This window comes from Equus asinus, chromosome 2 (genome assembly GCF_041296235.1).
Source record: "Equus asinus isolate D_3611 breed Donkey chromosome 2, EquAss-T2T_v2, whole genome shotgun sequence".
Classification (NCBI taxonomy): Eukaryota; Metazoa; Chordata; class Mammalia; order Perissodactyla; family Equidae; genus Equus; species Equus asinus.
In genome coordinates, this window is record NC_091791.1 from 97,042,721 (window position 1) to 97,056,739 (window position 14,019).

General features: G+C 53.7%; 1 protein-coding gene across 6 annotated transcripts in view; it reads right to left on the reverse strand.

The window, feature by feature from the left end:
- The window catches only part of CEMIP (cell migration inducing hyaluronidase 1), a 144,303-nt gene extending 130,520 nt beyond the window's left edge, over window positions 1-13,783 (reverse strand). For 2 of the 6 annotated variants that reach the window (XM_070494209.1, XM_070494203.1), the window contains exons 1-3: window positions 11,570-13,736; window positions 11,022-11,220; window positions 10,264-10,460 (exon numbers count right to left, since the gene is read on the reverse strand). The gene's annotated coding sequence lies outside the window, so the exon portion shown is untranslated. Of the gene's footprint in view, window positions 1-10,263; window positions 10,461-11,021; window positions 11,221-11,569 lie in introns of all 6 variants that reach the window. The other 4 variants (XM_070494200.1, XM_044760400.2, XM_070494204.1 and 1 more) reach the window with 3 other exon arrangements.
- Between the last annotated feature and the right edge of the window lie 236 nt (window positions 13,784-14,019).

The window sequence follows — 14,019 nt, forward strand, 5'->3', positions numbered from 1 at the left end:
ATGCTCGCCTAAGCTTCGTTCCCAAAACCATAATCAGCAACAAATTGTTCTAATCTTGTGGGTCATCCTGCCTGAGGGAACCCAGCTATGGTGACCAGACTTCACCCGTTAGCCACATCAGCTGCCCTTTTCCTCCAGTAAGAGACGAACTCCCATGCTGAGGCCTCCCACGGGCCGTTGACAACGGGTGCAGCCATCCCAAGGACAAGCAAACAAGGAGCCTTTAGGATGTCGCCTTACACACCCGGACCACTCATATGCCGCCCTCTGGCTCCAAAGTGGAAAGGCAGCCCTCCACGAAAGCAAAATGATTTACGAGCTCACAAAGCCACACTGGGCCGGAAGCTCGTGCCCTTCAATATCGTTGTTACACGGATTCATCACAACCCACGCGGCCCTCAAAACCTGTGTCTCCATACACTCGCTCTCTCGGGGTGATGCTCTGAGCCAGGGCACGAGACTCTAGGAAATCTGCTTTTTAAACTTTTCAAACTGCGTTTTCATCAGAAGTCAGAAAACATCTAATTCCTTTCTCTATTCCACTTCCTGCCAGCGGCCCAGAGGGGCGGCACTGTGGTCCAAGGCTCCGGACGGAGACAGCGTGTTCTGGAAGCCCAGCTATGCCACTCGCCAGCTGCGTGATCTCAGGAAGTCACACGATCCCTCAGTTTCCTCGTCCATAAAAGGGAGACGAGAGAAAAGCAGCCCTGGCTCGGTGGGCCTGTCTGAGGGTGGTGAGCAGATCACTTACAAAGACAAGTGGTCCACACTTGAGAGCCGGCAGCCTTAGTGAGTAGCTCTTCTCTCCAAATAGCCTTCATTCATCAACGTGTGTTAAGCATCGAGTCAGTTCTGGAGGCGATGGTGAGCCAGGGGACCCAGTTCCAGCACCCATGGAGTGCTGACGCTGACACACTCCACCACAGGGGCACACAATCTCTTCCTCTGAGAGGGACCTCGGGAGCACACGCCTGGGTCGTTCAGATGGGGCTGCAGGATGGGCCACTGCCCAAGTTTGCCAAAATTCACAAGTCTGAAAACTGTCCGAGAAATCACAGGATTGCCTTCTCCATTTAAAATGCCTCCTAATTCAATGGAGGATGTTGACAAATGGAAGAGACGTGCCACTTTGTATACCTAGTATGTACTAGGCCACAACTCTAAGAATTTTGCCATATCTTACTTAGTCTCAGAAAAACATACAATCATCCCATTTTAGGGAACGGATAAAAAACGAAGGCACGGAGAGGTGGAAGCAACTTGCCCAAAGTCACACAGCAAGCTCATGGAGGAGGCAGATTTGCAGCTCAGTCTGTGGGGCTGCAAGGTCATGCCCCTTGCCAGGTCATTACACCAGGCTATATTCTATAAACCAAGGAAAATATAAGCTAAAGAGCCTGGAAAAGTGATGAGGAAGGAATACGGGAAAACTTTATCTTGGAGTCAGCAAGATCTACGGTGTCTTTCCCAAAACCCTTCCTTCGTGATTCTCTCTGCTCGTCTGTAGAACCATCTTCGAAGTGTTGGAGGTCTGAACCTAAACTCATGCATTTCTGTTGAAAGGCAGAGCCCCAGGGCTCAGCGACCGCTCTCCCCAAGGGAACTCTTGGATTTACGTCAGGACCGACTACACTTGTGGGTCCCGGGAGGCACCAAGAGAATGTCAGTGGACGGATTTAGCTCACCAAAGCTGCCTGAACGTCCAATCGGGAACACAGCGCGGGGAAGAGACGGGGGCAGCGGAGGGCCGCCCCGGGACCACGGCAGACCAGACAGCATGCAGAGTGCCTGTTTTGTCCAGCTAAGCTTTCCCAAAACTTGACCAGGACCAGCAACCTTCAAAGGGACCAAATCGCCTTCCCAAGGGGGAGTTTCCCATGACAGTTCTGTCACTTTACCCCACATTCCTCCCACCATCTCGGCTGCAGGTCAGCCCAACCAGGCAGTTAGGAATCTGCCAGAGAACTGATGAAGAATTCTGAAGGTGCTCAGAAATCAGTGTTTGTGATGAAGTCTCGGATATTCAGGACCCCACACTGAGACTGGATAGGAAAACCGGGACGGGTCAGTCTGGAGGCAGAATCCCAAGGGTTCGAGATCATGAGTCCCAGGAAATTTTCCTCAAAGGGCTTGGAGCTCTACATGCAGAGGGACCGGACCCCGTGTTGGCAGGGACTCGGGCTACAGGGTCCCCCAACACTTCCACTATAACGTCCCCCTCCAGCCCCCCATGCCCTATTGCCCCGGCAACCATAATGCACTTTGGGTGGTGCAGTTTTCCTTATTGCATTTGCTGGGTCAGGCAGCCACATTCTCAGGTGAGAACGGGCATTCTGGAATGAACTTCCTGCCAAGAACACCACCCTTAGGATTGAGGAACACAAGCCCAACCCAAGCCGCCTGCCACCAGGAACAATGGCGTAACATCCACCCACTGACGACACCGCTCCCTCGTCAAAGACATGTCGGTCAAAGGCCAAACTCCCTGACTCAGCTCTGAAGGACCCTCACCTCCTGCCCCCGCCTTGATGATCTCATTTCCAGCCACAGGGAACTCCTAGGCCCTGCCCCAAATATCCATTTTCTGGATACTCTGAACTTCCTGCCTTCCTGACCCTCCCTTCTCTGGCCAGCAAAGTGGACTCTCCTTCAGCACCAATCAGATAGTGATCTGCAATGCTTTCACATTGTTCACACCTTTCTCACAGCACAGACTGTAGGAAGCTGAGTGTCTGTCTGTCTCCTCCACTGGACTATGAGCTTCTCCATGGAAGGGGGTGAAACCGAGTCATTTCTGAATCCCAGGTGGCCAGAAGGAATTGGAGTGTCAACCACGAGCACACTGGGGTTGCCATTACTCTCAAACTGCTTCACTGTGAATTATAATATTCCCACACATCATAATATCATATAATATAATAAATTATAATATTCCTATAAACACGCTTTCTCAAAATTCAAGATCAAGCAACATCAGTCATCATTCAGAGCGTACACTTTTGGACTCACACAGACCCGAGTCCCGTTCCACCTCCATCACCTCCAGCCCAAAGACCTCGGGTGGACCTCACTGGTCTTCTCCACCGGACGCCTCGCTCTGAGTTGTCAGGAGGACTAAACGAGGCGAGGCACATGAAGTTCTTCGAGTGGTGCCTGAACTCGGTAACTGCTCAGTGAGCCTGGATATTAATAATAATAATGGGAATAACCATAGGGCCACTGGAGTACAGACCCGTGAGGAGGTGCCTGGCAGGCTCTGATTTCACTCAGTTCCCAGAGCAGAATATGCAGGAGCCAGCACCAAATTTATCCATCGCGAAATGTATCTGTTTGGGGGGCCGGGGCTCAGACCCAGGACTCACGCATTTGTATATCTAATAAATATTTGAGTACGTACCACGCGCCAGTCCCTGGGAATAAAAGAGAACGTGACTCTCTGGCTCTGAGCCCGGTGGGGTCCTGTCCTAAACGAAGAAATGACTCCGGCTCTTACGGGGAGGCAGCTAAGACACGAGCCGGCCGTGCGCTCCACACCTAGGGAAAGCTCGGCTCCTGCCCCACGGTTCCCAGGACGGCCACCGAAGGGCCCCACGGGGACCAGGCACACGCCCTTCAGAGTGCGACTATACCCTCTCTGTTCCCCTGACCTCGGAGAGGTGACGTCCTCAGACGACCTCAGAAGAACAGAAGCTCAAGTTCATGCTTATTAAGCAAATTCCTTGGAAGCATCTTTTTCATGTGTTAAAACAGCTTCTCATTAAAGTAACTGTAAATGGGGACGTTTCAAGTAAAAATGAAATTCACTACGTGGTCATTCTCAGAAAATCCCAGGATATGTTTATATGTTACCATTTGTTAACAACATTACCCAACCATTTTAAAACTTATAACAGATTTAAGCTCTTTCTCAGCCACCAGGAAAGCTCATGTGTATCCACAACCCACAATTATGTGGTCGGAGGAATCTTTGAGCCTCTGCAAAGCTGTGAAACGAACAGACACCACGGAGATTACTGTGTCCCCTGATTTTTGCAAAATAATTTAAATGAGAAGAAATCCTTGAATATGAAAGTTCTAAAGCCAAAATTCTACAATTGCTTTCTCTTTCACTACCAGGAACTGAATTGAGAAATCTGATGAACTCAGAGCCCTCTTCAGAAGTCACAGACATCGTATGTCAACAACTCTTCAATTAAAAAAAAACGGGCTGGGGGGGGGCTGGCCCCGTGGCCGAGTGGTTAAGTTCACGCGCTCCGCTGCAGGCGGCCCAGTGTTTCATTGGTTCGAATCCTGGGCGTGGACACGGCACTGCTCATCAAACCACGCTGAGGCAGCGTCCCACATGCCACAACTAGAAGGATCCACAACAAAGAATATACAAGTATGTACTGGGGGGCTTTGGGGAGAAAAAGGAAAAAAATTAAATCTTTAAAAATAAAAAGTGGGGGGCCAGCTGGGTGGCACAGCGGTTAAGTTCGCACATTCCGCTTCGGTGGCCCAGGGTTCAATGGTTCAGATCCTGGGCACAGACATTGCACCGCTCATCAAGCCATGCTGTGGCAGGCGTCTCACATATAAAGTAGAGGAAGATGGGCATGGATGTTGGCTCAAGGCCAGTCTTCCTCAGCAAGAAAGAAGAGGATTGGTAGCAGATGTTAGCTCAGGGCCAATCTTCCTCAAAAAAAAAGAGAAGAAGAAGTCACACAGTGACCCATCAACTCAGCAGAAGTTGCAAAGCATCCTTCTATGGAACACCACAACTGCTTCCCTCTCTAAAAAGGCAGAGAAGCAAGGGAGAAGGGAAGAGACGGGCTTCGGATCACATGGAGTGTGAAGAGGACTTGCTCTTCTCTTCCACACTTTCCCCAACAGTCCTGAGCCCCCAGTTCAAACCAACAGCTACACTAAGAGCTGGAGGCACCTTTGGCGTCACCGAAAGCTTGCTGCCTGTCTCTGGCAGGATCTCTGCCTGGGAAGAGACAAGAGCAGAACCAGCACTGACAGTAAGGGAACCGGCTCACTCCGACCACAGGGAGCCCTCGAAGGGGTGTTTCCCAGGGTGTGGAGGAGGGGGAGGTGAGGGCACAAAATTGAAGAGAGCACCAAAAAACTCAGTCATCAACATAAACAATGTTGTAATGCGACATCTTAAAAATCGAAATTCATGCAAAAAATCCACAGCAAACCACAGGTCAAATTTTTAAATAAAGACAGGATCAGTATTACTGGTTTTTCCTCTTGCCCCCAGCACATACATTTACTTGTGTCCCAAAAAAGGCTGCAGAGTCGCTCAGCCGGGAGAGCAGTTGGTCACAGCCTGGGGACGGCGGCGCAAGGCGAGGGCAGGGGAGCGCAGCACACTCACAGCCCAGCAATGCTGGTGAAAAACAGCCTTTTGCTGAGTAACGTGGAAATGGATCTGAAACATATGGATTAAATTTCTCCGAAAATAAACACAATTTTTAAAGGAAAGGAAAAGTACTTAGCCACAATGTTTGAGGTTTTCGTGAACCCAAACCTTTGGAAAACTAGCACACGAGCGAATTACTCAGTGCCTGTAACGCGGTCAGCTTTGAAATAGGGCTTGTCATAAACCACCGGTTTGTTTTTTAAAAAATTTCCTTTTTACCGTTTGCCCAAATCTGCCGTCCTCCTCACTCCTCTTGAGGTCCATTCCCGTTGCTCCTTACAGGAAGGAGAACAGTTCTGTGCACTCCCTGTCACCTGAGGGGCTCTGGAGACCCAGGAATCAGTGGGCGCCTGAGGAGACCAAGCTGGGAATAGCTGCCCCCACCACACAGCAAGGACGAGAGCCCTGGGAAGAAGGCAGGTGCATGATGCACTGGACTAGGAGCTGGACAGATGACCGAGATGCCATCCTGTACTGGCTCTGTACCCTCGGGCATCCGTGTCCACACTGCCCACCTGCAGACACCACTGCCCTCTCAGGGGAGTGGAGGCAAAGAGGGCACACAGCATGGTGAGAGCCAGCAGCAGCCACTGCATCCAAGTGGACAGTTAAGTCCACTGACCACCCCCCAGAGAGTCCCATGGGATCCAGGGAATCAGTGTCTGGTCAGGGCAACCTGGGAGCCAGCCTCTGTCCAGCCCTAGGAAGCAGGGACTAGCTGAATCCCCATCATCTGGGAGTCAAGTCCGCAGGTAAGGGTGTTCCAGTCTCCATGGCGATGGGGGCTGATGCCAAGACTTCTGGACGTAAGGCCAGATGTCCCCAGATAGCAAGGCTGCTGGTGGCCCACCAGCACTCCAGCCTTCCCTGACACCGCCCAGGTCAACAGGTTGTTGTTCTGGCAGGCAGAACGAGCCCCAGGCAATTGCAGATGCCCGTCCCGGGGGAACCTCATGTGCCCCGGCCCCTCGTTGGGGTTCCTCACATATGCAGAGGAGTCCTTCCAGAAATGAAATCCTCTCTAAATTCTCAACACTGAACACATCCTACTTTCGTCACCTTATATCAGTCATATGATCATGCTTGGAGAGCTGGCTCTGTGCCCAGAGGATTTCTTCAGATTCCTTTCTAAGGACTGGGACCACCCATCAGGGAGGGGGGGCTCTCTTTGGGCGTTGTCCAATTCAGAGCATCAATTTCCTCCTTTCGGAGCAGCTTTGTAAGAAGCACAGAGGGGTCACAACTTGAACTGAAACCTTCTGCCTCACCCTGGACCAGCAGAACTTTTCCACTCTTAAACACTTCTGGCTCACAACCCCTTCTCAAATGCCATGTTCAAAAACATCCTGCATTCAGATTTGGCTCCTTTACACCAATGAAAAGGGGTGCAAGATCCTGGATGGGATTTGTCAAGTCTTATACCCTGGAAATAAGCTATTTTTTTTTTCTCTTGCCACTTCTTTATAGAATTTGAAAAGTCTTGGGAGATTAGACAAGATTGATTGACAGGCTGAAAACAAAAAGCCCATTTTGCAAGAAGCCCACGGCTCTATTTGCTTCCTCTAGGGGTCAGCCACAGCTTCAGGTTTCTGAACCAGCACCTGTCACATATGCGTCCCCACTGGTACCCATGCACCCACATGTGTCAGACTGTCACACACAGGATATTCTGGTTTCATGTCATTGAGAATCATTGACATGAAAACCAGCAAGACATGCAGAATATTAAGAAGACCTACTGAGATGAACCACAATAAAACCAAGATAATGTCATCATATGGCTGCCACAAGCAAAATGAAATTACTCAGGACAGACGTTTCCAGACTGTGCTCCTTGGGACCCTTAGAGTCCTGTGTGAAGTCCCCCTGGGGTCCTGAAGACAAAAACCAAGCCCCCACTCCCAGGCACAGCCAGTTTTCATCTGGTTTGTAAATGGAATTCATTGGAGGAAAAAAACTTTTTTATAGTTAAAGTAATTTTAAACTCCTGCTCTAGGAGACGAAAGGTCAGAGACCCATAGCTGCTCCAAAGGACGCTCTCTTCTGCCAGGAGCAGTGCAGGCTCTGGGAGGGTAAGGAGCTTGTGCACCCGAGGCAGGTGAGGAGCTTCACGCAGCCAAGAGGTTGCAGGAGCAAGAGGCTTAGGCCTGTCTGTGCTTCTGGATCTTTCCCCGTGGGCTTCTCCGTGAGTGGAACGCCTTCTGAACTCCACTCCCCACATCCCGCCTTTGCCCCACCAGAAAATTCCCGTAAATTCCTCTAATCCTTGCGGACTTTCTGCCCTCTTCTCAGGGAAGCTTCCTGGGATGTCCTCCTCTTCTCCTTCCCCTAGCAGACCCCTGCCGCCGTTGCTCCTGACCCGTCCATCCTGGCCCCGTGACACCGCACAGCAATCTCTCACTCAGATATTTGGGCCCCACACCAGACTCTTAGCTCTGCAGGGCAGGGACCACGGACACGACTCGGCCTCCCTCATGGCCAGCACAGACCCCGCATGTAGACAACCAAAGCCCCGTGCTCGCTTCCTTCTGTTTCTGGGTGTGGCCACGGGTGACAGAATGTGACTGGGCTGACCAGAACGCATCTGTGATGACCAGCTCAGGCCCAGAGGGAGACCACAGGGAGGCAGTCAAGGAAGACAATTGAGATTTAAATTTCATTTTCAGGTTCAAAAAGAAAAGGAAAAAAAAAGGTTGTGATCTTTAGAGCCAAGTAGAGTTGTTTAAATGTAAACACGCCTTCTCGGTGTCTGGAACCAGAGTGAGATCAAATTCCCCGAGTGATCTCTTAATACCACCGAAATTACGCTCAAATGCCTCTGCCAGGCAGAGATAAAGTGCCATTTGCACGATGGTCTTTGCACTTAAAAGTAACTTGGTCCAGGAAACTTTGAAAAATTTATTATGACAGGAAAAAGGGGAAACTCAAAGGAGTTCAAGACATTTAGTCTACTGATAAGACAGCTTAGGAGCGATAATAATTATCTCCAAGAATTTAAAGGGTCGTTATAAGGTCATTAGGAGGATGCAGGCCAGCTGGGCCCCATCTACTCGGACATCAGAAAGTGACTTAAATTACACCAAAAAGAGTTGAGCTTGAATTGCAGAAAGCGGGCAACGACGGAGGCCCTGGCGACTCAAAGGGAGACCCACGGACCGGCAGCATCACCTGGGAGCTCATGGGAAATGCAGATGCTCAGGCCCCACCCCAGTTCTGCCCAATCAGAACATGCATTTTAACAAGCTCCCCCATGATTCATTTGCATATTCAAGTCTAAGAAGCTCAGTCCCACAGGCTGAGTACGTGCCTTACGGCCCCAAAGACCAGGACAACAGCATGAACTCCTGACCCCAGAGAAGGCCAAGCGGTGTGGCAGCCTCCTGGGGAAGGCTGAGGCCCTCCCCCCCCCGTGATGTCTAGAAACAGGAGTGGCAGTTGTCTGGCATGGATACTTGACATGCCAAGGGGACCGGCTTCTAGACGTGCCTCCCCGTAAGAGGAAATGCCTATGGTTGAGCTCCTCCACGGACAGCTGAGAGAAAGAATCCACGGGGTTCTCAACAGCAGTTGCCTTCTCAGAGCACTTTAAACCCAAGTTGTATCTAAATCTATCCTGTGGCTGCACTTGCAGAAGATTCAAAGATAAGGCAGCAGCAATTTCCCAGTGCAAGGAGCCGAAGTGTCCAGAGCCAGAGAAAGAAACCAGCTCTGAGCCAGCGCCAGGGGGAGGAAGGCCAGCCTGTGCCCCGGGGCTCGCGCACCTGCAGGGGTGGGAAGGGAAGGACAGCGTTGCGGTCCTGGAGCCAAGCTGAGCTCAGAGAGGGGCCCTGGAAAACAACAGGGGCAGGGAAGATTGGCAGCTCCTCTCCCTCTGGGTGGGGAAGTGTGTTTCCTGGCACCGAGGGGACTAAGCAGAGAGCAAATGTATATTTGATGACATTTCTCTGCGGGCAGCCTCCCTTCTGAAAAGCCAAGTTTGAACAAAGCCTGGCACCGGAGCGAACAGAGGAAGAAGACAGGATTGGGGAACCCCGCAGAGAGGCTGGGATGGCCCCTGGAGGGGTGGGCTGGGGCAAAGAGCTGCAGATATTAGTGAGAGTCACCATGAGAGTCCCCAAAGTCCCACCCAATGGAGCACGGTTTCCACATGCCAGGCTCTTGAGAAAGGAGACCCAGGGCCCAGCCGAACAGCTGGCAACACAGTCAAGAGGAACTCAGCCGTGAGCAGTCTTGGTCCATACCAGCACCACCCCTGACCTCCTAGTAACCCGACCAGACACAGAAGAGTAAGGAAGTGATCTGTCCCCGTTCACTGTGGAAATGAAACCGAGTCACCTCCTTATAATGGTAAAAATCAAACCGAAGGAGAAACCGACACATTATTCTGAGGAGATCTAACATCTGGGTGATTGCCATCACGTGGGAAGAGGGGTGTAGCCTAGATGGCTCACGCATACGGGATCTTGTGGACGCCACCCATAAGCATCACTGTTCTTTTTAAGAACCTGACCCCCATGCTTGCATTTCTCATTTGAGCTACAACTACAAAGGCGAAAGGCAGTCATCCTATAAATTACGCTGCTCTGCTGACACCACAGAAGGACGGAAAGGGGCCACTTAATCAGGGGCTTCAAAGGAGGATGAGGGGAACTGAATTCTCCTCTCTCGTCTGCCGGCCTTGCCCACTGAATGCCACACTTGCCACGGTATCTGTCCATCCCAGTGACACAGACAAGGCTGCGACAGACAGACCGCCACAGGCCCAGTGGAGGGCCCCTCTCCACCTCTCACACCAGCCCCTCCTCTCGCTCCCTGCACCCCAAGAGTGTTCTGTAGTTCAACAGATATCCTACCAGAAAGCCGTGTGTGCTGGAACCAGAACCTGCACGGGAGTCCCGAGCAGAACGCCAAGACGTCAAGGTCAGCCAGGTCCCCCTGCTCCGTTCACATCACCGGGTAGACGAAAGTCGCAGACAGACTCCCAGCATCTGCAGACGGCATCCTTGAGCTCCTCTCCTTTCAGACGGAGGGGGCCAAGATTACTTCTGATCTATTAAGGGGGGGGGATAAAAGATGGGAAATCTTAGAGCACCAGAATGTGAAACTGGCGGAAACACACACACACACACTTTTTAGGAAAAGAAAATCTGACTGTAAGATTGGGCCCATTATAACTCCATTATCCAGACTTCTGTTTTCTGTCACACATTAGCGATTTCTACCAGACAGAAGCCCGAATGAGGAGCTGGAAGGAATCTTCAGATCCAGCCGAGACCAAGCAAGTGGCTGGTGCTCCAGAAAGAGCGAGTGTCTTGGTCAGGATCTCGCAGCTAAGCGAGGCTCAGACATGAAGGAATGTGCCCCCCGCGTGGTAGGGACCACTCAGGGGGCTCTGTGACAAGGTGCTCCCCGGTGCAGTAAACCCTCACTGCCCCCTGCAGTGATCCAGAAACAGGGCCACAAGGCCACTCGCCATCAACACCCAAGAGGACTTCACCCCCAGCAAGACAAGGGGGCCCCTTCTGAGCGCCTGCGTTCTCTTTAGAGAAAGATCAGGAAGAATCGGTGATCTGAACCAGAGGGCTGTGATAGTATTTTGAAAATGACTTACTTCATCTTTCCTCCAAGTGGCAGGGGTGGGAAAAAACACACGACTGATTCATCTCACACAAAGATTCTTCCATTTATCTTTGGATAAGGTTTTCTTTTTTTTTGTTGTTTTTTTTTTTTGGCATTGCGGTCAGCTTCAGCACCTTCCTCAGTTCCACCAATGAGTTCTCGAACATGAAAATAAAGTGGAGATGGAGTCCCTACGAAACAAATACTGGGTTAGGGGAGAGAGCAGAGGGCTGGGAGCACAACTCAAAAGAAACACACAACGGTCTTGAAAATACACCTGTAATCGTTCCCCTTTTAAGAGCTTTCTCTGGGCTCAGCTCTGGGCTGAGCGTTCTACCTGGCGCTACCTAATTCTCATCTGCGTCTGCAACGTAGATTTTTTTGGTCCCCACTTTACAGGCAACTTTTGACAAGTCACACACACTGTCTCCCCCCCCCCCAAAAAAAGATGATTGTTTTTACTCTCCATGGAACTTCATCGATCACAGACAAAAGACCCTCCGAATCTCTCGCAATTTTAAAGTGAAGAAAGATACACACTCCTGTGTACGTGGAGGTGAAAACAAGGAGAGCTCCAGCCAATGCCGTTTCTGAGCAGAAGAGGCAGATGTTTGTTTTCACGGAGGAACCCCTGCGGGTTCTCTCCACACGGTTTCCAAGCAACTAACTTGAAAATTCATCTCCTGGGCTAACGAGGAGGAACTGGAAGCCTCCTTACGAGTGTTATGCACCTCGGAGAAAAAGATGAGGATCAGAAAACAGCATTCTTGCTTTCGCAATTGCCTCCCAACACATTCTCCATGAACCTGTTCTGTTAGATTCTTCTCCACTCTGTCACTGTAACTGTGGAACAGATAGATGCTCCCCATATCGTATTTACTAGATAATTCAAGAAAACAGAACATGACCACGCGCTGGGCACAGAGAGCAGCCCGAGGGGTCCCTAATTAAGTCCGGCGCTCTCTCACCGCCTCAGTCGGATGCTCAGCGTGGCACGTTTATAAAACCTTTGAGGGGTCCCGCGGTGCCACTGAAAAGCCAGGGGAGTCCCCCGCGGCACCAGACTGGAGGTCCCGTCCAGAGCCCAGCGGCAGGCTGACCTAGGACCGGCCACAAACCACCGGCTCCCTTCAACCTCCCGAGCGGCTCATGCCCCTCGGGGCAGGACACCGAGAGCTCCCGCAGCCCAGCTTCCCTCTCCTGCTCCCCTGCGCCCCGACGCCGAGTCTGGGAGCCAAGCGGCGACTTCCCCAGACCCGGGGCCACACAGCCGGCGTGGAGGAAGCGGCTGGGAGCTGTCCATGGTGGCGCCGCGCCTGGGCACCCAGAGCCGCGGCTCCCCGCCCCCGGGCGCGCCCGGCATCTCGCTCCAGACCGCCGGAATGGAGAGACTGGCTCCAGGGCTCACCGTCTCCGGGACGGGGCTGCAGCCAGGCACTGGCTCACACATCAAAAGGTTACTTTGAAAAGGGAGTTCTCACCTGTGGGCAGCGTTGGCTGCACGGAGCAGGACTCGGGACCTCAAACCAGGTTGCTGGAGGCGCGCCCGGGACGGCCGGCGTGTTGGACCCTCGCGGAACGGCGGTGGGCGCCGAGGGTGAGTCTGTGGCCAGGACCTCGGACTCCCTGATCTCCTTCCTCAGCAGCACATGCGTCCCGCCGGGGCCGTTCCAGAAAGTCTCTGGCGAGCTGGAGACCTGGCCTGGGCCCTGGCCTGCGCTCCGCCAGGTCCCTGCCTTTCCTCCCAACCTAATTTGACCCTTCTTGGAGCAGACGGCCCTTGCCAGGGATCACCAAACCCTCTTCCAGCGATGCCACGTCTGGAATCTCAGTCTGAACATCAGCAGGGGCCCCCATGTCATCTAACACTCTGTTGCCTCCACCCTGTCCCGTGCCAGCGCCACGCTGGGTGCCTAGCGCTGTCCGGGAGCGCGCGAGCGAGGTGACAGCGGGAGGCGGAGGGGAAAACCAGAAGGCGGACCGCGCTGAGGACCGAGCAGCTGGGCGCAGACCTGTTGCTAGGCGCACGCCCACTAGTGCACAGCGTGAGCCGGCTCCCTGTCGGCTGGACTCCGGGACCCGACCCTCGGAGCAGTCCCTCCTCGGAGAGACACCGTCCTGGGTGCAAGACCCCTGAGCCATTCAGACGGGAGGACTCTACGGAAAGCAGCGATCTGCCCCCCGCCGCATGCGCTCCGGGCACACCGGCGCCCCCCGGCACCTGCCGCTTGCAAAGGGACACACGTTCTCAGAGAAATCTCACAGGGGACAGTGACAGGGGCGTGTGCCCATCAACAGACTTGTGGACAGACAGACAGACGAACTGCACAGCACAGAGTGGACAGACAAACAGAAGCCAATGACGGTACCGTTTTCCCTGTGACGCGTGGAGGCGTCGGACCCCGGTTTTCCTCTTCTCTCTGAGGCTCGGGCTGCCAGCGCAGCCCTGGCGCGCCGGGCCGGCCCTCTTACCTCCCGGTGGGCAGCCGAGACAGTGCCGCGCTTCGCGGGCCAGGAGCGCAGCGGCCGGAGCTGTCTGGGAGCACACGGACGGGCCCGGGAGCTCCCGGGACGCGGGCAAGCGCAGTGGTAGTTCGCTGGGGAAAGCGGGGTTCAGCGCAGCCCCGCCGGTCCAGGCACAGCCGCCGACGCCGCCCGCCGCTTGCGCCCGCTCGCCCCGCGCTGCGCTGTGCTCTCCCCGCGCGCCTCCCGGCCTGCCCGAGTGGTGGCTTTTATAGCAGCGGCGGCCGCAGCGGGCAGCGCCGGGCTGGCTCCTCCCCGGGGCCCCTGACGCCCGCGCCACCGGCCCGCCCCCCGCCGATGCTCCCCCCGCGCCCCGGCCGGACCCGGGCGGGCTCTGGCGGCCGCTCTGGGAGACGCAGACCCGAGCCCGTGGAGCCAGGCGCGCAGAACCCGGGCCGCAGCTGCCAGGGGAGGGCGCTGGAGCCCAGGACTGCGGCGCGGCGCCCGGGGCGCGTTCTGGGGCGCGG